Source organism: Trachypithecus francoisi, unplaced genomic scaffold (assembly GCF_009764315.1).
Source record: "Trachypithecus francoisi isolate TF-2019V2 unplaced genomic scaffold, Tfra_2.0 Lachesis_group8, whole genome shotgun sequence".
NCBI classification, from domain to species: domain Eukaryota; kingdom Metazoa; phylum Chordata; class Mammalia; order Primates; family Cercopithecidae; genus Trachypithecus; species Trachypithecus francoisi.
In genome coordinates, this window is record NW_022681473.1 from 70,952,732 (window position 1) to 70,978,892 (window position 26,161).

Consider the following 26,161-nt stretch of genomic DNA (forward strand, 5'->3'; position numbering starts at 1 on the left):
GCTGGTGGTTCTATTATCCTTCCCATGGTAAGTCAAATTACTGTCTACATTATCAAACAAGTAAATTTCCAGGACAAAATATGTGGTTAAAGTGTAGGGTGAAAAGTTTATGTGAAAAAAGAAAACTTTCACAAACTAGAGATGTGGTTAGGTCCTATAGTATTGTAATCCTGATGGTCTGTTGTTGAATGCTCTTTATATTTACTATCATATCTAATCTTCACAATAATCCTACGAAGTCTTCTATTATGGCTGTCTTTACATGATAAAACTACATTAGTTTCCTTACCTTTTCCAGCTTTTAGATCCTGCTGCCATTCCTTGGTCTCATGGTTTTACATCAACCTGATTTCTGCTTCTGTCATTTCTCTGACGCTGAGCCTCTTGCCTACCACTTATAAGGAATGTTGTGATTACATTGGGCTCACCCAGATAATCCAGGATAATCATCCTATCTTAAGACCCTTAATTCAATCACTTCTACAATGTCCCTTTTGGCATGTAAGGCAACATATTCACAGGTTCCAGGGATTAGTATGTGGACATCTTGGATAGGAGGCATTACTGACATACTATGTAAGTCAATCCTTATAGAAATTAAAGGGCATGTTCAAAGCTACATAGATAGTTACTATGAAGGCTGGGTTTCAATTTCATTGAGGATTGTTTGATTCCAAAGTGTACACTCTTATCTACCATCTCTGTGACATGAAGACACTGGTTTATGGCATACTCCCTGATGCCATAAAAATATAGAAAACTTAATGTGGATTTACTCTATTGTCAGTCTCAGAAATAGTTTGTTTGGTCCTGCCTGAAGCCTTTTTCTCAGTCATAAGCTGCAGAAAAGTGAATTTGTTGCGTGGAAAAGTGCATCTGTGTGCTTCCTCCAGGCAGTTGCAAGACATTTGTGTCCTTATGATTTACATTGTATACAAATCTTGGCATCCAGTTGGTTTCCTGTTGGCAAAATAACTTTGCTATATACATCATTCTTATCTTAAATGTTTACAAATATCAGTCAGTCAACAAGCATTTATCGAGTGCCTAAAAAAGCACTTCATATAAATCAACGTGTTATAACTCAATAAGATAATCACTCAAATGTCATCAATGAGAGTACCATTCCTCAGATGAAAATTTTCAGAAATGTACAGATTGTGAAAGTCCAAAAGATAGAGTTACTCCATGGCCAAATTATTCTTAAGGATGTGCAACATTAAAAGAGCCTTCGATGACTCTGTCCCTATCCATCCATCCATCAATCATCTGTCTACTTACCTACGTATCCATCCATCCCCAAATACACATACACACACACACACACACACACGTGTGCATATATAAAATATTTTCAGTGAATCAGCACTTTAGTTTTATTTTTAATTTTTATATAGAACACCCAGCAAAGTGATATGACCACAGTCAGTAAATAATTCAAAAAATATTTGCCCAAATAGCACCTATTATGAGTTGGACTCCAAAGTACAAAAATGCTCTCTAACACTGAAGACTTCACAGTCCTAGACAGAGATAAAAATTCTGAATTACATTACTGAAGATATTATACGCTTATTTAACAGCTCTTTTACACAGTATCCGATACGACGAGAAGGTTCTCTCCAACCGCTTTTTCTAGTTAACTCATATCAATGCTTCAGGTGTCACCTACTCCAAAGCAGTCTATTTTTAATACAACATAGATGTGCTATTTACATGATTCCAGAGCACTCAATACTTGCCTTTATAGTGACACAAATGACCAAATTATTTTGCAATTGATTTGTGTTTTCTACTCTACCAGGACCTCCATGAAGTCAAAACTATGTCTTACCTACTGTTTCCCAGTCCCCAACCTAGAGGCCAACTCATATTAAAGAGAAAGTGCTATGTGAGCTAGAAGATAAAAGGTCTAATACTGAGTAGAGGCATTTGAAAAATGAGTTTCCTGCAGTGATGCAACTTTCAATGCAAGTACTACTCAGAACTATATTACTGCTTCCCCTAGTTGTAAAAGCTCCTCTCTCTTACTGAGATTAGTTCAGAATGAGGAAATCAATGCTTTCCTTAAATGGAAGCATATAGATTGTATGTGTAATTCCTCATGGGTAGAAGTGAAAACATTAAGGATCATGGCCCAGGAAAAAATTAAGCTTCTGAAATCAGCAAGACTCTACTGTATGTAGAAAATATCACTGGCAGCTGCACGGCAGCCCTTGCTCCTTATGGATTTGGATTTGGAGAGCCAAGGGAATCCACACAGGTAAGCTCCAACTATTCCAGTTCTGGGTGTCTAAATGCACTTCTAATACAACATTCTCTATCCCTGATTAAAGAAATTAAGAATTTACTATAACTGCCTTGTGGAGTGTGTGTATGTGTGTGTGTGTGCGCGCGCACGTGCAGGTGTGTGTCTGGTGATGGGGAGAGAGGAGGCACTGTTTGGTCTCTATCTGCCAATTTGGAATGATGCAGAAAGTCAGGGGAACTTTTACAAAGGAAATAACATTTGTACAAGAGATTCTATAGAAGGCTAGAATTTTGCCCAGTGTAGGACTAGCTATAAGAGCCTTTGAGGTGAAAGGAAAATGTGTAAAACCACAGTGAGTTTGGGGAAAAGCGGACAAAAAAAATGTCTGGAGCATAAAATGAAATTGGAGCTGGTAGGTGGAAAATATTGGAAGGTAAGTTTGGAGAGATACATTGACTCTTGACATTGAATGGCCTTGAATGCCAGTTTAAAAAGTAAATATCAGCAGGAAATGGCATAAAATCAGTTTTAATGGAGTAATTGTTTAATAAACTAATCAGTATTATCATTTAGGGGTGAATGTTGCTTTGTGGGTTCTTCATGCCCTTTTAGGTCTAGCTACTTCATCTTTGTCAGAATACGGTCATTGCAAATTTCTATGCCAAAATATTCATGAGCAACTTCACAATAAGATAAAATTATTCAGGTGTAAGTTAAAGAGGTACCTCATTCATGAGATGAGTCCAAATTCTCACTCGTTAAATCTTCACTGGTCGTCTATTTCAAATTTCGGAAACATCATAATTTATATTATAGTTAATCTTGTTTATGTCTGTCTCTCCTACTACAATAAAAACTCCTTGATCATGAAAGATACATCTAATTTCACACAACTCCCACAACAACGGTAATAATAATAACTCTAGCCAATAAGTATATGTTTACTATGAGATAGAAACTTCTCCAAGCAGAATACAAGGATTCGGTCTTTCCATACTTTGAGATGATGAAAATTTGTCATAGAGAGAAACAAATTTGTATGCCTTGTATGTATTAGAATTTTCAATTAGAAATTCTGGATCTGGTGTCTTTGCTCTTAAACATATGCAATACTGCTCCTTTACTGAAACTAAGTATGGCGCTTTGTGTAATTTAATTCTACTACTACTACTATTTTCTTTTTACCCAGAGTTTTACTTTAAAAATATACTCCACTAATTTATTAAATCAACAAATATTTATTAAGGTACTTTATTTTTGCTTAGGGTTCTGCACTAAACCAGGGTGTCAGTCAGAATGTCACTTACAAGTACACTTTACTCATTTATAGCAGTTATAAATCTCCAAATTATGTCTTCATAGTTTTTAATGACTGATGTAAACCTGAAGCAGTGTTGATTATTTTAGTGCATTGATTCATCCTTTTAGACTTGTTACTGACAAGCAGCATTATGAAGAAAATGAATTTTAGTAAGAGTTGAGTGGTTGGGAAATTTTAACAAATGACTTTAGACAAATGATTTCCTTGTTTATCAGAGTAGATATATCAGAATCCAAACCAGTGAGAAAGTCTTACATTACAGGAGGGAATACTTTTAGGCCCAGGAGCAAGCCTGTGATGCAACAAATGTTGACATTTGAATTCATCATGTTACAACAGTTTGGAAAATAGCTGCTTACCCATAAAAGTTAAATTTACTCTTTTACCCATTCACATGAATTACTTGAGTCCTGTCAATTTGTTTCTCATGTTTCCAGTGCAGTACCACAAATAAGCTCTTATTTTTTCTCCTGATTTAACACTTAGATTTGAATGTTTTATATTCATTTCTTAATATGGCATTAAATGAAATGGAGAAATACTGGTAACTAAAAACAGTTGTCCTTCTGATGTACAGAAGGTGAAGGATTCAAAACATGAGGCTGCTACTTTGGACCCATTAAATGTTCAACATTCAATAGCTGTTTAATCTCACCAATGTAGCTAGTTAATGACTAGTTCTTCCTAGACTAGCTTTCCAAAGGTCCATTACAACATTTTTTGTGGTCTTCTGTACTATGGTTCTCTCTAATATGACAGCCAATCAAATAGTGTCCAGTTAAGGCAACAAACAGATACGTTAAATATTTTCAAAAAAAGTGCGAACATGTTTTACACATTTAAAAAATAACAACATTAAAATATACTAAATATATAATCACATGCCCTAACTTTCCATTTTTTAGATTGCATATTCACATAAAAGCACCAGTTTGTACAGTGGGTTGATCTCTCACTTTGCAACTCCTGTATTTTCTACTAATTGTTTTCATTTATTTATTTTTTCCCTTGCATTTATCCTAATGTTTCTCGATTTGCATGGGACATTTTAAAAGTTCACAATACTTTTACTTCAGCCTGTTCTCAACTGATACTTAGAATGTAGATCATATTTGCTCGACATTATCATATTTGCCAGTGGTGATATGAGGTAGCATTGTCTAAATAACAAACTGAAAGCTTAAAGGAGATGCTATGGGAGAACAAACGTACTTTGTTATAAACTGGCAACAAGCAGCTAAGGTAATATATAGTAAGTGTTACATATTTTATTTCAAATCATCAGATAACATTGTCTCTGCTATTTCACATGTAAATGATAAAATGATAAAATGAAAAAAATATATAGCTAAGATGTCTGCCTAAATTAAAAATACATGTAGACATTAATGGAAATTACATTTTCTGAATCATAATTAAAATATATATATAATTTTATTTCCAATGACATTCCCAAGATATTATGTGATATTCAGTCAAGTTTTTTTTTTTTTTTTTTTTTTTTTTTTTGAGACGGAGTCTCGCTCCTGGCCCAGGCTGGAGTGCAGTGGCCGGATCTCAGCTCACTGCAAGCTCCGCCTCCCAGGTTCACGCCATTCTCCTGCCCCAGCCTCCCGAGTAGCTGGGACTACAGGTGCCCACCACCTCGCCTGGCTAGTTTTTTGTATTTTTTAGTAGAGACGGGGTTTCACCGTGTTAGCCAGGATGGCCTCAATCTCCTGACCTCGTGATCCGCCCGTCTCGGCCTCCCAAAGTGCTGGGATTACAGGCTTGAGCCACCGTGCCCGGCCTCAGTCAAGTATTTTAATATTCTGTGAACAAGTGCAAACACCAACAATACCTCTTGAACAACCTGCTAGATGTTATTCATCACTTAAGTAAAGAATACTGTCCTTTCTGTTGTATTGGTACTCAGCTAAGTTATACAGATCCATAGGAGCTTCCAGAGAATATGTAAATTATTAAATCAGAAAATAATCTAGATTTCCCTAGGTCTATGTCAAAATCCATAACTTTGCAATTATGGTTATTGCAACTTGAATGATATGTGAACAACAAAAGAAAATACCATCTGCCATTAACATTATTACATTAACTCTAAAGAAACGTGTATTTTAAAATTAACTCCCAGATAAAACTAACAGGTTCTAGTAACCTTGACAATCATTAATACTTGATTTTAAAATGTATCAAAAAACATAATTGATATATGACTCATTTTTAAACATGCATGCTGCAAATTTGGCAAACCTAACGCTTTGGTGCATAAAGGAAACAAAACGTCATCCATTCAAATTCTAGAACAAAAATAAATCATTTATTCCCATATTTCTATGAAATAAGGTAGAAACCACATATAAGAATAATGAATTTCAGAGATATGTTCAATTTTTTTCATGAAGTACTAATAAGTTTAAAGAACATAAGCTCTAAGCAAATTACGTTGATTATAGAACTCACTGGTTGATAGTTCCTGTTAGGTTAGTTTCCCTATCTTTCCTCTTTCCTTTTACTCATACGAACCTTTGTTTTCCTTTCAGATTTAATTCATGACTGACACAAACATTGACTATAATCCAAATAATTTTTTTTCCACTTTGCAAATTGAACTGTTTAAACTTACTGTTCAGTGAGCACAAATAAAAATAAAATCTTTATCTCAGTGCTTTATCTGTAGGAAAACAACAGAATATTCCAATCACCATTAAGTCATAGTTCCTGGTTTCCAGCTTTAAGAACTAGAGTGTCAGAATAAACACAGAATCTCTGCTTTCAAAAATTACATAATTATTAAGAAATGCGGTGTGACTTACCAGTCAGTTTACATCTTAGCATCCATCTCCAAGCAAAACAGACACTGAAAAAATAAAAATATACAAACTGAGTATTTCATAGTAAACTTCAAAATCGTATTATATTTTTATAGCTACATTAACTCAGCTATGATTTAAATATATGGCATTCAGACAAAATTTCTGAATTTCAATTTCAATCACTCTAGGCAATTTGATTATTTGGAATGACCAAGATTCTCCATAGATAGGCAAATCTGTACAACACATCTTCAAAATATATGACAAAGGAGTAAACTGTTTGAAGGCATCAACTAGGGTTAAAGTGCATTAAATAGTTCTAATTAGAGTCTCTGACTACTTAATTGTCTACTCAGATGTGATAAAAGTCTCTTGTAGCCTTATGTCATGACAGAAGGACTGACACACTTCTCTCTAAAGGGGTAGATAGCAAATGTATTAGACGTTACAGGCATGCAGTCTCTTTCCCAAGTACTGAACTATGGTTGTATGTAAGTAAATGGGTGTGTCTGTGTTCCAATTAAACACTCCTGACAAAAATAGAAAGCTCACTAGGATTTGGCTTCAGGCCAGTTTGCTGACTCCCAGCAAAACACATTGAGAATTTCAACTCAAAAATATCAGTCTTAATACTTGGTGGACAATAAAGTATAGAGAATCACAGGAACTGAATTATTAGAGCCCTTAGCTTCAGAATAATCTATGTGATTTAAAATATCCTAAAAATCCTGTAGAGTTCTCAGCCCAGAATGATGACATATGAGATGGAGAATAATTATTTATAAATCTTAAAAACATAAAGTACCTATGAGATATATACCTAAAGGAAAAAATGAGACATTCTACAGTTAGAGAGTTACATGGTGGTTATGGAAGCGATTACTCTATTTACAATAACTTAAAGTGACATATGTTTATGTATATTCTATTCTTATTATTTGTATATTTGATATTTGTAAACTTCAGATTAGCTAAAATTTATCTGTAACCACCAAATCAATACTTGTGGCTCTTTTGAGGTCATTTGTGTGTACATGCAGAATGGCAAAAATTCTGAATTACCCAACAATGTATCTTCCCTGAGGCTGAACAAGGCAATGGTTGACCTTCTTGTTTCAGCTCTCATACTGGACACAAGTGTCCCTTTCATGGTCTATTTAGCATCACACTTTTCTCATTTTTTGTGTTTTTGTTGATGATTTTACTGTTAAAAGTGGCTCCCAAGTGCAGTGCCGAAATGCTTTATCCCACTCTGGGCACAAGGAGCCTGTGATGTGCCTTCTGGAGAAAATGTCTGTGGTAGGTAAGCTTTGTTCAGGCACCAGGTATAGTGCTAGGTACCGTAAGTGCAATGCCCATGAATCAACAATATATACTAATTAAGATATCCTTACACATAAAACAAAATTATGTATGTCAGTTGACAACAATGTTGTAATCTCTGGCTGGCAGGAACCTAGTCCTATATTTCCCATAGGAGCAATGGTTCAGTATGTGCTAATTCATGGTGACTTCATAGAACATAACTACTACAAATAGATTTGACTGTGGATATGTGTATGTGTGTATGTACATCTATAAATGTATGTATATCATATATCTCCCTTAGAGTAGTATATTAACTACATTCCCTAACAGTCCCCAATTACCAATCAATTATTTGTAAAAGCCACCGCTTTTTCTAATGAAAGACTTCTATAGATGATGGATCTTCTATAAGATGACAATGTTCTTCACTGTATTATTCATTCACAATCACTAGAAAGTGCTCGATATTTCAAGTATTTTTAAAAGGTAGTTCTTCTATTATAACATTTAAATGAATTGGACTGACACCATGAAATTCAGTGGGAAAAAAAAGCTGAATGAATAACTTATTTATAAAGTTATTTATTTATTCCAAACTTGTTTATAAAGCTACCTTTTATAATTAAAAGTTATAAATCAGCAAAATGCCTCTTTAAAATGAGGATTATGGACAGGTTTAATGTTTAGTGTGAGGAGCAACTGTTTATACCTAAAATGCCACTTCCTCACTAAATACCTCTTCGTTTTTTTGAACTCACAATACCTATACCTCATTACTGTAGACTCCATTGTAATAATCGTTTTACCTTTCCTTGGCTTTGACCTCTTCTTAACCCCTACTCTGGTGTCTGATGCATAAGCAGTTCTCAGTGCTCTTAGTGAACTACAATTATGGAATAGTTAGGTGTCACCACATCACAGTGCAGCTTCACGGGCATTTTATGTAGATGTATATATGTATACATAATTCATAATATTTAAAATGCAATATTTATCTCAGTATAAACTACCTCACACCAATTAGTTTAACTCATACTCCCTGGGGATTTCTTTTTAAAATTTCAAATCTTCACCTCAGTCTAAGCCCAGCCTAGAATCGTAGACAAAGTGTTGACTTTGGTTAAATAGCAATTCTGGCTCTGCTACTTACTAATTGCATAACATCCAAAAAGTTACACAACTTTTCTAATTTTCAGTTTCTTTGTATTTTAAGTGTGTGTAGAATAACACCCCTCTTGAGATAGTTATGAGGAGTGTACCAGATCTTATATGTTAAAATGCCTGACATGTAGGATCCACTTTGCACATGTAAGTTTACTTTCTTCCAAGGTTGTACTTATGTGCATATCTTGAAATAGTTCAACAATAAATTTGCGTGTTGTTTTTAATTTTCAGAAGTGTAGGAATCTGGATGCAGCTGGAAGGTTGTGAGTTATCAAAAAAAAGCCTCTGCTATACGCAATAATTTTTAATGTTAATTAACTCCATCTGGAAGGAAAAGCAGGTGTTGAAATTGATCACTTAAGTACGGAAAGCAAGGCTGTTTACTAAACTCTCCTTAAATTAATTTGGCTGAACTTGTGGTTAAATTGCTTTCAAGTCACTTTTCTATAAATGTCTTATACCAAATGCTGAAATTGGAAAAAAGACATAGACCAAGCAGATTTTAATGAAATGTAACAAATTGGACTGAAAGGTCACCTAAAAATAAAAATTACATTTAAAAAATGAAAAAATGCAATAGTTTTGCTTCAACAGCAGATGGAATTTGAACAAAAATCTAGGGAATTTCCGCATGTGGGCCACAAATCATTTGCATCAGATTAATGTGGTTTGTCCAAGAAAAGTTAAGTTTTGGGCCCTTGGCCAAACCTATTGAGTCCAATTTGCCACCTAGAAATCAGCATTTTAACCACCACCCCGGTGATTTTTATTCTTACTGAAACTTAATCCTTGTTCTAAGGACAGAGAAACATCAAATCACACTAATAGTGACACAGGGCCCTGGATCTATGACAAATAGGAATAGTAGTATTCTGACAAGGTAAAATATAACAGAGAAACTTAGAAAATATCACTAAGAATAGGCATGCCCAAGTTAAAACTATACATACACACACACACACACACACACACACACACACCATCTAATAAAATATTGACATAGTGGTAGCATTCCTTTAATTGTTTTGCCTTCTGCCATTCCCTAACTCTTCAATAGAAAGCCCAGGTCCCTTAAACTTTTTTTTCAAATCTCTCCATAGTCTCAAATCTCTCCATAGTCTGAGTTGATTGTCCATTCCTTGTCCAGACCATGGTTTGAAAGCAGGAACCTCAGCATCATCCAGACTACCAGAATCAGAAACTGTGGGGGTGGAGCAAAGTGATCTGTGGTGTAGCAGTGCCTCCAGGTGATTGTGATGCACCCAAAAGCTTGAGAAGCATTGTGCATTCATCATGGTTCAACATAGTTTAGTCAACTGCTGTGAACAAGGCATGAGGATGAGACTGTAATGTAGGAAACATCATAATTGGGTTTTTTGTATCCCTGTCAAATAGAAAAAGAGATTGCCAAAGCCTGCTAGTGTCTCCAACCATGAAATAAGCAACACTTATTGAATATTTACTACATGTCAGTGCTCTTCTGAGTGTTTTACATGTATTGCCTAATTAATCCGTATACAACATAATATGGGTTTAAATATTATTATCATTTCACATAATGAAACTGAGGCACAGAGAAATAAAGTGACAACCTCAAAGCTACACAACTGCTAAGGAATAGTACCAAGAATTGAACTGGGACAGTCTGGCTCTAGAGCAAATGATTTTTATCACTCTTAAACTCTTAGGAAATGTCATCAACTCTCAAACACCACCTGAAGAATTCTTACCCTTAATTAAGACAGACAATAATCAATTTTAGGAAACAAGTAGGACTGATTAACTCAGAATATTTCCAAGATTATGTTGATGACTTTTTCCAACATTTCTCCTTCTTTTGACCTCTTAAAGTGTGACTATCTTAGGCTTCTATTCAAACATCACTTTACTAGAAAAGCCTTTGGTTATGTGAACATGAAGCAAAATATAGTGTATCAGAGCCTAGGTTTTCTTATCTATAGACAGAAGATAACAGTAATATTTAACCATATGGAAATCATATAAAATAAAGCAATATATGTGAAAGTACATTTTTAAGTTTTAGAACATTAATTACATGGCTGTAATGTGGTGTCACAGTATTTTTTATATACAGGAGTTTGAGGACCTATTGATTAGACAGTGTCTACTTTAACTGACCTTTTATACCATATTTAGCACTATTTTTATAAACTATTTTCATGAAGTGCTTTTGTGTTAGCAATTCATTTATCAAACCCCAACAATCACCCTCCACTCCACAGTAAAATAATATTTTTTCAAACTTTCTTGACCAAAAAATTAGCCTGAGGTGCTTTTAAGAAAGCTATATTCTCTACTGTCTTTCTGTAAATTCTAATTATTTGGGGCTGGGGTGGGACCTAAATATAATATCTATATATTTTAAGAAAGATACCAAGTGATTATTATGATGAACTGAGTGTGGAAAATACTACAGTAAACTCTAAAATTATTTTAGATATTTAAAAATACAAAAAAATCCTTACACTCTTATTTCATAGTAGCATAAAGTTTATTTTTGGATGTAAGTATGCTTATTTGTTTATATACAAATGAGAATATGCATAAGAATGTTCTGTTCTAAGAAACATTGCCTATTATTGTGTTAAAATTGCCTACAGTATTCAGCACAGTTAACATGTTTTACAGTTTGTAGCCTAGGAACAATAGGCTACACAGTATAGCCTAGGTATGTTGTAGGCTATACCATCTAGGATTGTGTAAGAATACTCTATGATGATTGCAAAAGGACACAAATGCCTAAGGATTCTTTTCTCAGAACCCAACCCCGTTGTTAAGTGACATATAACTGTGTTTATCTGTCAAAATACTTATAGTTAAATAAAAACCAGGTTATCAGTTCTTTACCTCAATATATTTGTCAGTAATGGTAGAGGAGTAATCATTTCCTAAAAGGAAAATATATTTGAAGAAGGTATTCATTTGGATAGACTAGGTTATGATACAGTAATAAATTTGACCCTAAATCTCAATGGCTTAATACTTGCTCAATCACAGTACATGTTTACTGAGGAGTAGAAGGGATTGGAAAAATGAGAATGAAGAAGCTACTCCATGTGGTAGTTACTAAAGGAACCAGACCAAGTTTCTACCACCTTCCAGTTACAGCACTTAGAATTTGCCAGCTCTTTGATTATCAAGGTAGGGGAAGGGAGAGACTGAGAAACAGCACTTGGGTGTCTAACTGCCTCAAGCTGGAAATGACACATTTCAGTCCATAGTTCATTGGCGAAAACAGTCAAATGGCCCAGTCAAAATGAAAGGGGGCTTGAAAGTATGGAGTGACATACGGAATATTACACAAGCCTTACTATCTCTGTCTCTGTCTACTTTAAGCCCAGTGAGTTTCCTAAATAATCACCTATCTTTAAACAATTTAGAGCTACCACGTAGTCTGGGGAAAAGATAGGCTTTAATTGAATTGATCTCTCTCTCTCACCCCAATAATTTGAAATTTACTTAAGGCTGTTAGTGGATAATTCATTAAATTACAATGAGTATACATTAAAGGGCTAAGTTGTGTGATACATGCTTTGATTGCAAAAAGTGAACACGTTTCAGTGAGGCAGAGCTTCATGAAAGAAATTAGGTAAATTAGAATCATACGATTTAGAAAAAAAAATCTGAAAATGAGCTGGTAGAGAAACCTTGAGAGGGCTGGGCGCGGTGGCTCACTCCTGTAATCCCAGAACTTTGGGTGGCCGAGGCGGGCAGATCACAAGGTCAGGAGATCGAGACCATCCTGGTGAACACGGTGAAACCCCGTTTCTACTAAAAATAGAAAAAATTAGCCAGGCGTGGTGGTGGGCGCCTGTAGTCCCAGCTACTCGGGAGGCTGAGGCAGGAGAATGGTGTGAACCTGGGAGGCGGAGGTTGCAGTGAACCGAGATCGTGCCACTGCACTCCAGCCTGGGCGGCAGAGCCAGACTTTGCCTCAAAAAAAAAAAAAAGAAAAAAAAGAAAAGAGAAACCTTGAGGGAACTATCAGAAGAAAATATAAGTCATGTTTGTGTTATTAAGATAATCATAGAAATGAGTACATGATTTACCAACACACTATGCCTCATCATTATAGGACAGAAAAAAAATCATTTTTGAGATCCATTCATATGCAAAGACTCTGCTAATGCTTTACCTATGTTATCTGTATTTCTTCACTGCCGAAAATCATTAGAGGCAAACATCATTCCCATTTTACAGATGAGATAAAAAACGTGAAGCAACTAGGCCAAGATAACACAATTAGTACATAGCAAAACTAAGATTCAAACCTATGATTGGAGGTCCATTGTTTGTGTGTGGGAATGTTTGTGTATTTTTCCCATTAAGTGATGCTATGCTAACCTAGACCCTCCTTCACTAACACACTGCCTTTATGACAGAGAATCTTTCTTCTATAAAACTGTATTAGTAATTTTGAATGAAGTCATAATCTAGTCATAGCCATACTCAGTGAGCCTGTGGTAACTTTATGTATGTATAACATCTCTGTACTACAGGACCTTGGACATGTAAAACAAATAGGCAAGATCATCGAGGCATATTCCTTTGAACAGCCCTTCTCCGCCTTTTTCTTCTAAATTGCACAAGAATTGGCAGCTAATTAGCAGCTCATTAGCAACACTGATAAACCATGTGACAAAAACAAATGCTGGGCTAACAGAAGGGAGAGAACTTTTCAATGACTATCACATAGGATATTGGGATAAAAACAATTTGCTGAAACTAGCTTCCTATGCTTCTCACTGTATTTTATGTTTTCTTAGTTCATTCATCCATTCAAATATTTATTAACTACTATGTTCAAGGCAATGTGGTAGTTTTGAGGATGAAAAAATGACTCAAACACAATCCCTTCCTTTAGGGAGCTCAGGATATATAGAGTGAGATGATTAAGGAGTCTGTACAGTTCCTCTTTGTAAATGACCTTCATGAAGCCAGAAACAGATCTTTTTAGGTAAAACTTGGCATTATATCGGTGCTTCCCATACATGCACATCTGTGCAGCATCTGACTACACATTTGCTAGACTACTGTGAAAGTGGGCATGAAATCTATGGTTAAGAAACAAGGCAAAATATTTGATATGTATGAGAAGTGGATCTTAGACATGAGTTTGAGGTGTTTTGATGGACAAGTTTTCATGTAAACCTGAGCTGCTTCTTTTCCAAGTAAAAGCATTTGATTATCTTCCATTTCCAAGAAGGTTCTAACTCCTTAAACTGATATACAAGGTTTTGGGCTTATCTTTCTTTTCTCTTTATGCTCTTCCCTCACTCTTTTGTGGATCTCAGAAGGTGCCAGACTATATCACACTTGGGCTGCTTACTCCTTTTAGCTTGGCACCCTACCGACTCACTTTATCTTTATAATTCTTCCTCACACATCAAGATACAGGTAACCATCAAATGTAGAAAAAAAAAAAAAAAATCTTCCTTGAACTCCAGCTGAAGTTGCTTTGCTTTCTGCAGTCCCCACTATTTGCTTACATTGAACTCATCACACCATGTAAGAGATACCTTATTTGACCTCTATTTCTCCCTTTCAGTCTTTGAGATTCTCAAGAGCATAAGTTGCGTCATCTCTGTATTTTTGGTGGCTAATACTTTGCAAGGAAATAGTAGGAATTTAATAAACAGTTGATTAAGTGAACCAATAAATTTGTGTGCTATTCCGATCCAAATCTATGATGGGAATATATGAATGCTGCACTAATATGTTTCAATCACAGGAGAATCTGTGTTAAGCTATAAGCATTTTTTTAAAAGATGTATAAACGTTTTCCTCTTAAATTCAGCAATTTTAATAAGATAGATAAGTAGACCATATAGAATGAATATTTATATAAATGTCGATTTTTAATGGTTGCTCTCAATATAGTTTGTATGTTATGATCATATCTTAGTGACATGATTATATCTAGGAGATTCTACTAGAATTAGAGCCTCTTTAATCCTCTTCTTCCACAGATAGCAGCTACCTGAGAGTTCTTTACCACGCACCTTTGCAAAAAAGCTAAAACTTAAAAAAGTATAACATGCTTTCTCTGAACTTTCTTAAGTGCGGATAGAAAAGAAAAAATAAAAAGAGAGAAACAACTCCTAGGTTCAGACAACTAGAAGATGAATACAGCTTAGCAATGGAGCCTAAGACACGCGTGAGGCAAATAAGGAAGTTGAGCCATAAAATGAAAGATTGCTGTGACAATTAACCTGTGAGTACCACAGTGAGTCTACAGTTCTCTTACCTCCCAGTTCAGTGTTCTTTCCAATAAACCTCCTTTCTAATTTATATTTCTTATCTCAGGAGTAACCGTCTTCCCAGAATTGAGAGATACCTGTGGCTATAGGAGTCAGGCCAACTGATAGAAAAGCAGTTGTTTTGAATCTGATTTAAAGTGGCATCTAACTAGTAACCTTTGACACATCTTTTAACTCCCTCCTAATTTTTTAAATAATGACAGCTGAAAAGACAAAGGGTGGAAACTTCTGAGATTGCCAAAATGAGGAATCAGGTGGTCTTAATTTGATAGAGGGTGGTGGTTAACTTGTGCCTTGCCTCATGAAGGAGATTAATTTTTCTTGCGAAAAGAAGGAAGATTCTTCGTATTGATATTACATTAACTCAGAGACTCAGGGTCCATTAAAAGAATCGAAAAACCAGCTTTGGTTGTTTTGGTAGTGGTAGTTTCGAGTGACAGAAAGTAAAGCAGTAAAGAATGAGATATGATTCTATTTCAGTTTAGGAGAGCCATGCCAGATGAATTTCTTTTCTTTTCTTTTTTTTTTTTTTTTTTGAGACGGAGTCCTGCTCTGTCGCCCCGGCTGGAGTGCAGTGGCCGGATCTCAGCTCACTGCAAGCTCCGCCTCCCAGGTTCACGCCATTCTCCTGCCTCAGCCTCCCGAGTAGCTGGGACTACAGGCGCCCGCCACCTCGCCCGGCTAGCTTTTTGTATTTTTCAGTAGAGACGGGGTTTCACCGTGTTAGCCAGGATGGTCTCAAACTCCTGAACCTCGTGATCCGCCCGTCTCGGCCTCCCAAAGTGCTGGGATTACAGGCTTGAGCCACCGCGCCTGGCCTCCAGATGAATTTCTATGCACATATGCACTTGCCTTCCAGATGTTAAACTGAGAAAAGATTCCATTAGAATTAAAATATTCAGGCAGAAGATTTAAGAGCAATCTCCAGACCCTATCTGTCGGAAAATCTCACATCTATATTTCTCTATCATTGGCTCTATTTGGAAGAAAAAAACAAAGCTTAACAAAAAAGTATAATAAATTTTAAATATTCAAAAGACATATATTCTATGAAAACTAACAAATTTTAACAAAAAAGGGAACTTTTATTAAAAGTCAAAATTACATTACCTCTTTCACATAGGATCAGAAAAATAAAAGTTTTCAAAAGTCAAAAGAAGAATGTTATTTTTTACTTTAAAAGAAAACTCCTAAAACAATAGTCAAAAGTGTCAAACTCATTTAAAAAGAATGCATAAGACATAAAATTACCAGTCTCAAGGAGCCAGTGTGAAGATACAAGTCTAATCAATAATTTAGAGTACTGTCTAAAAAACGTTCTGAGAATACAGAAGAAAAGTAAAAATGTGGCTAAGATTAAAATAAGAGAAAGATAACAGAAGACAGAAAAATGACAGAAATTGTCAGTCTTAAAATTTCAGGAGAAATAAATGAAATTTATGAAATATTTAACAATGATGAAATTGAAGCCATTTCCCAGGCAGCAAAACTATGAATAAGTCTTTAAACATTTTGGCCTAAATTACATAGAAATGTTCCATACCAGGACGAGTTTTAAAGAAACAAAAATGTTGAATTTCAACGATAAAGATTTAAAAACACCCAAGCATTAAAATGGTATCTTGAAAAAAATATGGAATTAGTTTGCTTTATGCTCTTGTGCATAATTTCCAAAATATGAATTTGTCACCATCCCCTGTGACAACAAATTTCAAAAATAATGGAACAAAATTTCAAGGATTTTGAGTCTTTATATGTATGCTCTTCCAAAGTTAATGAATATGGTGCAAATATATACTAACCCATATCAAGTAGTTAGGCTCCGAAAATGTATTTTTTTAAAGATAATTTAAAAATAGTTTTTGTCTAAGATAAAAATCAAGGAGAAAAATGAGTGGGAAATTATGTTATAAAAAGGCAGGTGAAAAGAAAGATATAAAATGAGTTTAACTTTTAAGTAAGTCTAAATTTTTAAATATGGGTATGTGATTATGAAACAAATTTAAATTTGTGTAATGTGTTTATAAAACACATTTAATATTAGAAATTCTGAAAGATAATCTATTTATTTAAATATATTTTATTAACATTGACAGTTGGGCAGTTGATTAAAAACTAGAAATTCATTTCATTTGGACATTTGAAGTGGGTTTTAACTTATACAGTTATCTAATTATTAATATACACCACTATTGTAAAAAACACTTAGAAGGAAACACACACGCCTATGTTTTTGTGCCTGTGTGTGTATATGACATTATATACACATGGTCCTGACTTATCATAATTTGACTTATAGATTTCTTGACTTTTTGATGGTATGAAAGTGATAAGCATTCACCAGAAACTGTGCTTCCTGTTTCGAAATTTGATCTTTTTCTGCAATTGTGATATCCAGAATTATACTCTCTCACGATGCTGGGCAGCGACAGTAAACCTCAGCTCCTAGTCAACCATGTGATCATGAAGGTAAAACACCAATACTGTACTGTACAGTGCAATGTATTCAATAAGTTACATGAGATATTCAATACTTTATTATAATATGGCTTTGTGTTAGATGATTTTGCCCAACTGTAGGCTGATATAAGTGTTCTGAGCACGTTTAAGATAGGACAGGCTAAACTATGATGTTTGGTAAGTTAGGTGTATTAAACTCATTCCCAATTTATGATATTTTCAAATTATGATGGGTTTATTGGGACTTAAGCCCACTAGAAGTTCAGGAGCTTCTGTATAAGTGCTCATGAAATGTGATGTTTTATTTACTCATAAATGTTAGGAATTTACAATACAGACTATTCTCAGGATGGTAACACATGTCCAATTCTGGTTGATAGTAATCAGAGAAGGTTTACTTAAAAAGAAGAAATTTCAGCTGATATTTGAAGGATTAGTGCAAACTAAGATTGTACAGTGCAAGAAAAGTATCACAAGCTTCACGATATAAGTAACTTTGTAACAAACGGCCATTTATAGATCCATTTGATTTTCTTACTCCTAACATCCTTAAGCAAGTCATGCTGCCTTAGCCTTTAGAACATATTCCATCCATACATTCTTTGCTACCTCTAGTGCTACCTCTCTCTTCTAGTCTAAAACATCTCTTGCATGTACTATTGCAAATTAAAAAAAAAAACAAAACTGTTTTACCTGTACACATCTAAACTCAGACTCATTGTGTCTGTATCTCTCTGTGTGTTTGTTCCTGCAAATTTTTAAACAATTTATAGGCAAGTTACATGTTTCATAGCCTTTTATTTCCAAATATTTCAGCATATTTTCCCTAAGAATAATTATATTCTCTAACATAATAACCACACCACAACTTCAGTTAATTTTATATAGATACAACACTTTTGTCTAATTTATTGTTTGCATTCTAACGTTGTGATTATTCCCAGTAATGTTCTCTGTAAGCACTATTTCTCCTCCAGTATAGGGCCAGAAGGAACATTACTTCTCATGTCTTTTTAGTCTCCTTAAATCAGAAATGTTACCACAACCTTCATTGACCTTTATGTTACTTATATCTTTAAATAATTCAGCCCTCCATCCCCTCTCTTTTTTTAAAAAAATAAAACATTCCTTCTTTAGGGTTTGTCTGAGAATTTTTTTCATGATGAGTTTCAGGTTTTGCATCAATGGCCAGGACACTATATAGGTGATATGCCCTTCTTAGGTTTGGCTGCACACAATGTCCATTGACTCTTCACTAGTAATTTTGGCTTTTGTAATATGGTAAAGGTTGTGGCTGCTTAATAGATATTTGCTTATTGATTATGCATAACCAAATATATATTTTACAGTTATGCAATTCAGACTATCAGGTTTTTTGTGGTCATATAAATTTCTACCATTGAATGCTGTTGTGTTTGTTGTGTTAAGAGTATGGGTAGCTACCATGATTGAGGTATTTTATTAACATTATTAACCCTGTTGTACTCTATTGTAGATACTATGGTGTGGTATCCAGAGCTGCCTTTTGGGAATATGGCTCTTGTTGCCCCACCTGCTGGGGTGGGTGGCTGCTGATGGCTCAAAGCAATTCCTCCTTGGGAATTGTTCTTGGGGAGACATATGTACCTAAATCAAGATTATGCTCCCTCTTGATGTATGTGATGGTGGGGTGGGGCAGGGCAGCCTCAAACTAATACTGGTGGATGAAATGTTATACCAGTGAAGTGCTAACAAAATCCAGGTCTCTCTGCCTTAATTTCAGTTACTCTTAAGGACTAGACCAGCTCTAGAATTCTACCCATAACTTAGTGAGGCATCTGCAGCAACTTCTCCCTCCACCTAGTCCCACTTCCCTTACTTACCTTACATTCCTTCAAGGTATTATTCCTAAAAAGCACCTTTCCACCCACTTTGTGAACCCTCCTCCATGAAAACCAACTTTGTGCTACAAGTAAATCTCTAGACAACTGAGCATCTGTTTTCTGAGTGAACTCAATCTAAGGCAGAAAGGAAGCATTCTATATGTGTGCATGTGCTTATTGATGAAACTAATATTGCAAGGCATAATTTATGCAGGATGTTCACATTCTTGATTGAAAATAAGTTTCTGTTGATAAGGTATTATCTATACTATTTTTGAGATCAACAGAGTAGAGTTTTTACCTTCTTTGGTAGGTTTGAATAATAAAGGCAAATCTAATTTAGGAAAACGAATAGATGATAGATAGATAGATAGATAGACAGACAGACAGACAAGTAAATGGGAGGTATTAAAGTTTCAAAGTATAAGCTTTCACTCCTATTTTATAACACTGCATGTGGAAATTGCATTGAATAAACCCCTTTCAACCTCTAAATGAGTAGAGTGATACAAAGTTTTCTCATAAGCATATTTATGTATTTTCTCATCATCAAACAAGACTCAGATAGGTATCATACTTACCAAAGGGGGATATAAAGCTTGATGAGGTTAAACAACTGGTTCAAAGCTATGTGGCAGCAAGTTGTAGAACTGGGATTTGAGCTGGTATAGTTGACTTCAAAAATCTTAATCATTTACAATGTCACTACTTCAAAATATAATTTGCTAACTTCTTAAATTGCTGGAAGGAGAGGAAAGGTCAAATCTCATCAATAATATTTGAATTCATAAATGATTACTTCCTCTGAAGAATCCAGATAAATATTCAATGTAGTATGAGAGCTCTGTAACCAGAGATAACTTGGTTCAAACTTGAACTGTGCCTAAGTAGCTGAATGACTTTGGATAAATTACTTGCCCTATCTAAATCCCCAATTCTTCATCTAAAAATCAGAATGATAATAATCTAGAGTTTTCTTCATCTAAAAATCAGAATAATCATCTAGACTTTTTGTGGGGATAAAACATGTTGATGAATTAAAATGCTTATTAGCATAGTACTTGGCACATAGTAAGCACTCAATAAATGTTAGTTGTTATCACCATACCTACCTAATCTAGGTAAAATTTGGAAAAATGTTATCGAAAGATTGTTTGATTCTCTGTTCTTTCTTTGTATTAATACGATATTTACACATCTCAACAAATGACAAGGTATTTCAAGGTCAACCATTTAACAACAACTCATTAATTATATTATCCTTTTAGTAAATCATTATTGGAACAAATCATTAGGTGACCTTTTCTGGTTACCGCAATCCAATAAAACTTACATTAGCCAGTGTTTTAGGAACATTAGTCTAATGTGCTTTTAGAGATCACCTTCTCTGAGCAGTATAATAAGTTTGTGTGAAAAGCATAAAGCATGTAATACATAATAAAATTTGGACTTTAATGAACCATCTTGGCAAACTGACTAGTACCATAATTCAATAGTGAGCATTCCTTAATTAATGAATTAAAAAAGTCAACAGCATGCCCTAAATGCTACAATTGATTACAGTTTCACTTATTTTCTATTTTTACTATATTCTCCTGATTTGTTAAGCAATAGACAGTGAATCTTAAGTGACCTTGGTAATGAAAATAAAGAATGGGAGCAACGGAAAAAGAGAGCACAATTAGCAAGTTGTGTAGCTTTCAATGGATACTTTTTTCCTGAAAATATTAGCGATTTTGATTTAAATGTGAACGTAAATTGACTCAGGTGTTTTTCTTAACTATATCTCTACTGGGTTTATAATATTTTTTAAAAAAATCACTAACCCTCTGGATTACACTCAACTACATACCAAAGCTGAAATATTTCAGGAACATTAAGTCAGTAGATCATTTCAAAGAATAACTTCACCACTTCTCTTCCTATAGCCTTTGAAACTAGTTTATTACAATTTATTGTAATAATGTGTTTAACTCTCCTTCAAGGCCCCATAAGTCTCTAAGGAGAAGAACTTTCCATAAATGTGTGTGTATTTTTCCTGATAGTGACTTAGAAGATATTAAATGTATGAATGCGGATGAAATGAACATATGACAGACCATACGATAAATAGCAAGTAAAAGTTCTTCATTTGGGTTAAAATATTTTCCTAACAATGTATTCTAATTTTCCGAACTATCCCCAGAAATGTTATCTATTAGCATATTTCAACTACTTTTAGATGTCCTAAAAGGAACCATTATTTTTTACAATAATAAGAAACTTTTTATAAAACACTGTCAATTTAACTATGACGTGCCTTCATTACTAAGACAAATTCAAATTTTAGTGATATAAAATTTGGGAATAAATGCATCTTTGTATTAATACTGCTTTTTTGGCTTTTATACTTTTATGTGAATACACTTCATGTAAATTTTTTCTTTTGCTAGAAGAAAATTTAAAAAGAATAAAACAAAAACTGTTTACTATCCCTTAATAAAAAAAATGACTTAGAAAGAGGCCACTAAGGAGATTACAGATAAGTCTCTACTCTTTATTTATTTCTTTTTTTAAAGCTAGTTTTGGCAAGCAAAAATTGTCAAGAACATTTGTGGAAGAAATTGAACTTTCTATTTCAGTTAGACTCAGCCACTGTTAGAGGAACTATTTTCCCCTCCAGGGTTGGTATAAGGAGCAACAGCATGGAAACAACATTAGTAATAACCATTTCAAACCCCAGATGTTGTAGGTATTGTATAAGGGAAACGATTTCTTGCAGGAAAAAATAAGTTTTAGGCAAATTTATTTAAGTTCATTTACATTGGTTGTAACTAACAATAGCTACAACCTGTGAACTGTCACTATTTTCTAAGCTAGCTATATATCAATGCCTTCTACAACAAAATAAATCATGTAAGCATAGATAATTCATAGAGACTTACAGTTTATTACTTATATTTTAAAGCAAATATAGAGAGATCTGCATATATTTAGAAGACTTAGTATCTTTCTGTACTTTCGGTATCAGGAAACCAATTAATGGTGAACTTTGAAGGAAAGAATCACCTTTGGAAAATCCAATTTGCCTTGACTTTAGACCTTAGCTTAACAAAATTACGTTATAACCCACCAGTTGTTTTAGAAATTTTGGAGGTCATTTAGTGCATTACATTGAGATAAATAAATGTCTGAGCCACTGCTTCATTTTCTTTTACATAAAGTGGGCCTTATTTTAAAGGGCAGCATTCTGGTTTCATCCGTTTCCTTCTTGAAGAGAAGAGTTACTTTATCTAATTCCATGCTTTTTCATGATAAACCTTTGATAGCCAGGGCTTAAGTTAATAGTTGTGCAGCCTTCTCCAGAGTCATGTTTCTCATCTACAAAAAAAGGAGACCTTCTCGTCTCCAAGCAATATGATGGAAACGGAACAAAGTTATGAGGTCCACTAGGACCTTGCTCCTATCTCTAACCATCTTCTCTGTTAGCTGATCACAACGGCTAGTAGTCATGTAACTGAACCCTCAAAACTTTATCACTTTTTTTTTTTCCTAGGAGTACCCACTAAATTGCCTAATTGTAAAAATCATGAGTTTTTAATGGAGGGATCTTTTTATTTTAATATTTGCTAATAATTGCTTTCTCGACAGTCCTTTGCAGTGGGCCTCTCCTGACTCTTGTCTTGCTAGTATATGTCTGTCCAGCAACCTCAAGTGAAAGTGTTGCTATCTATATTTGTCAGAAATTGAAATACTCATGAGTCCCCTTTTATTAGCAGAGCCAATTATGTTGCCTCACAAGGACTTGACAATACTTTATAACTTTCACTCTGCATCCAGACATAGTGGGCTTTCTTACACCTTTCTCTCCCCTGTGATAAACAAACCCAAGACGGGACTTGCCTTCTTCTTGTATGACCACACTAATGCTCACCAATTTCTTCAATTTGCAAATAGGTAAGCTTAATAGCCTGGCGATACCAGTCCCAATTTTGACTACCTGGCAGTGTAGATTAAATGAGATAATAAATACAAAGTGATATGAACAGTGTCTGGTCCATAGAGTGCTCTCAGTAAATGTTTGCTAATATAATTATCACTGGTAAGAGGATTTGAGTGTATACCATATCTCAGACCTATTAGATTCAAGGAAGCAAGATGAGAAAGTTCTACTCAGCCTTCCAAATATAAACCTTAGGTAGTTGCAAAGTTTACTAATGTCACTAATAAGTCATTTCTCATCTGGCTTTTGTCTTTCAGAAGATAGTCCGTAAAAATATAGTCTTCTTAGCCTGGTACCTAAAAATAGGTAGATGGTAGAAATTTCAGACACCAAAAATTCTAAGAAGTCTTAACTATAGTGATTATTGTGGAATTCCAAACAAATATTTGGAAAAAGTATCCCTAGATTTTATTAGCAAATAAAGATTGCTGGGCCGGGCGCGGTGGCTCAAGCCTGTAATCCCAGCACTTTGGAAGGCCGAGACGGGTGGATCACGAGGTCAGGAGATCGAGACCATCCTGGCTAATACGGTGAAACCCCGTCTCTACTAAAAAATACAAAAAAGTAGCCAGGTGACGAGGCGGGCGCCTGTAGTCCCAGCTACTTGGGAGGCTGAGGCAGGAGAATGGCATAAACCCGGGAGGCAGAGCTTGCAGTGAGCTGAGATCCGGCCACTGCACTTTAGCCTGGGCGGCAGAGCGAGACAATAAAGATTGCTATGATCCATGGTAACTACTCAAAAGTTGCCAGACCACAGCTTAGTTTTCATAGTTAAGTTTTGATAAGAAAAAGAGGAAGGACTGATTAGGCATAACTTTGGGTGATGGTTCAAAAAGAAGTCACAACCAACTGGAACAAAAAATAAGACTTTGGCCAAACTCAGACTACATGTCTCTTGGTGGTGGAGAGACAATCTAAGAAACTGTAACAAGAGGTCAAGAAAGATGCCTACAAAACATACAGATTACATTTTTGCCTACAAACAATACTTGTTTCACCCCACATACATTTCCATAAAGTCATGACACAGTGAATCATCTGGTTGCCTCACTCCAGTATGAAAAACAGCCAAACTGAAAAGCTTCATCTCTGCTTAGGAACACGAGTAACAAACACAGACATGTCAGCTACCTATTTTTCATTGAAAGAGGCCCTGACCTGAACTGAGACATAATTAAACAATGAAATAAAATACTATGAGACTGGATGGTATGCATTTTTGGGGTTCTATGTATTACATATTTTTTATATATGGAGAGATAATCTCTCTATATATGCATATCTAAAGTTGGGAGTCAGGAGAAAAGTGTATTTCAAGTGAAATAATATTCTAGAATAAAGGTTCCACTACTTACTAGCAATGTTGCCTTAAGCAGACCATTTAATGTTGCTGAGTTCCAGTTTACCTACCTGGAAAGTGAAATTGTTATCAGTCATTCTTCTTACATTTAAATTGTTCTTTCAATTTGATACTTCAAATAGGGTAATGCATAAGAAAGACCTGTGTATGCTGAAACACAGCATGTGTACGGAAGGGCTTATTAACTGTAAAGTCATGTGACAAACAGCAAAGTTAAACTTTCTAGATGGTGTTGCACCAAAGGTGCAGGCATCTATCTCTTCCCCAAACACTAATCTCGTTTGTAGTACATAATTGCACAACTCAGAAAGAAATATGTTATGAAAATCCCAGGTGGTTTCTACTCACCTTCATGAGTTATTTCTACAGTTGCAACAGAAAATGAATTGTTAACGTGTGTACTGTAAATAATTGCATAAATAATGACTGTGCCAAAGAAACAACCACTATCCATGCACATTTTACAACAGTCAATTCCAAGTGTAAAATGTTTGGCAACTTAAAGGAGGAAGTTGAACTTGTTAATTTTCTACCAAGAAGGTTAAATAGAAAGGAAGCAATTCAAACATATGTCAGCAACAGGGCTTCCTGGAATTTAAAATCCCCAAACAGCTGGTGGAGAGAGAGCCTACTGTTGGAGAAGCATCAGGGCTGGGGAGGAAGGGAAGAACAGAAACGGGCAAGAGAAGGAACTACAGATGTTTTCCTAGAGACTTGTTCAATTTTTCTGTCGAAAACTTTTTCAGTTAAGGTTGGAACTTCTGCTACAATGCTACAGCTAACATTTCCTGAAGACTGATTTTATGTTAGACATGGGTAGAAATTTTATATGTGATTGTCTCATTTAATCTCCACAAACTGTGAAGTTAGTGCTATGATTCCCATTTTGTAATTAAATAAACTGAGTTTAGGGGCATTAAGCGATTTGACCAAGGTAATTTATAGAATCAGGATTCAAATCTATTGCCTGTCTGACTTTGAAGCTGGAATTCTTTGCATCACTTCAGAGCATACAAATACAGAAGAGTCAAAAGAGACCTTTAAATGCGTAAGAACTCTACACTTCTTGTGACACACATTCATGGCAAACCAATTGAGATGTATGTTATATTTTATATGAGGTTGAACCATATAAAATTACCAAAATTAGACCATCTTTGTCCACCACAATGACCGTTTTCTATAGTTCACCTTAATATATGCACTAAATCATTCTGCTTCTATGCTCCAATCCAAAATGTGTTCTCTCCACTTTTAACACCTAGCCACTCCTTAGTCTCTTACTCTATTCTTCACCTGTCAAAAATTATCTCAACCTTTTCAGACTGAACTCAAATATCATTTCTTTCTTTAAGTCAT

The 26,161-nt window shown here is 34.9% G+C and overlaps 1 long non-coding RNA gene across 1 annotated transcript in view; it reads right to left on the bottom strand.

Annotated features, from left to right (window-relative positions):
* LOC117080521 overlaps positions 1-26,161 on the bottom strand; it is a 762,281-nt gene that overhangs the window by 340,825 nt on the left and 395,295 nt on the right. Inside the window, exon 2 of the long non-coding RNA XR_004435882.1 lies at positions 6,386-6,429. This is a non-coding gene — a long non-coding RNA (uncharacterized LOC117080521). The remainder of the gene's footprint in view (positions 1-6,385; positions 6,430-26,161) is intronic.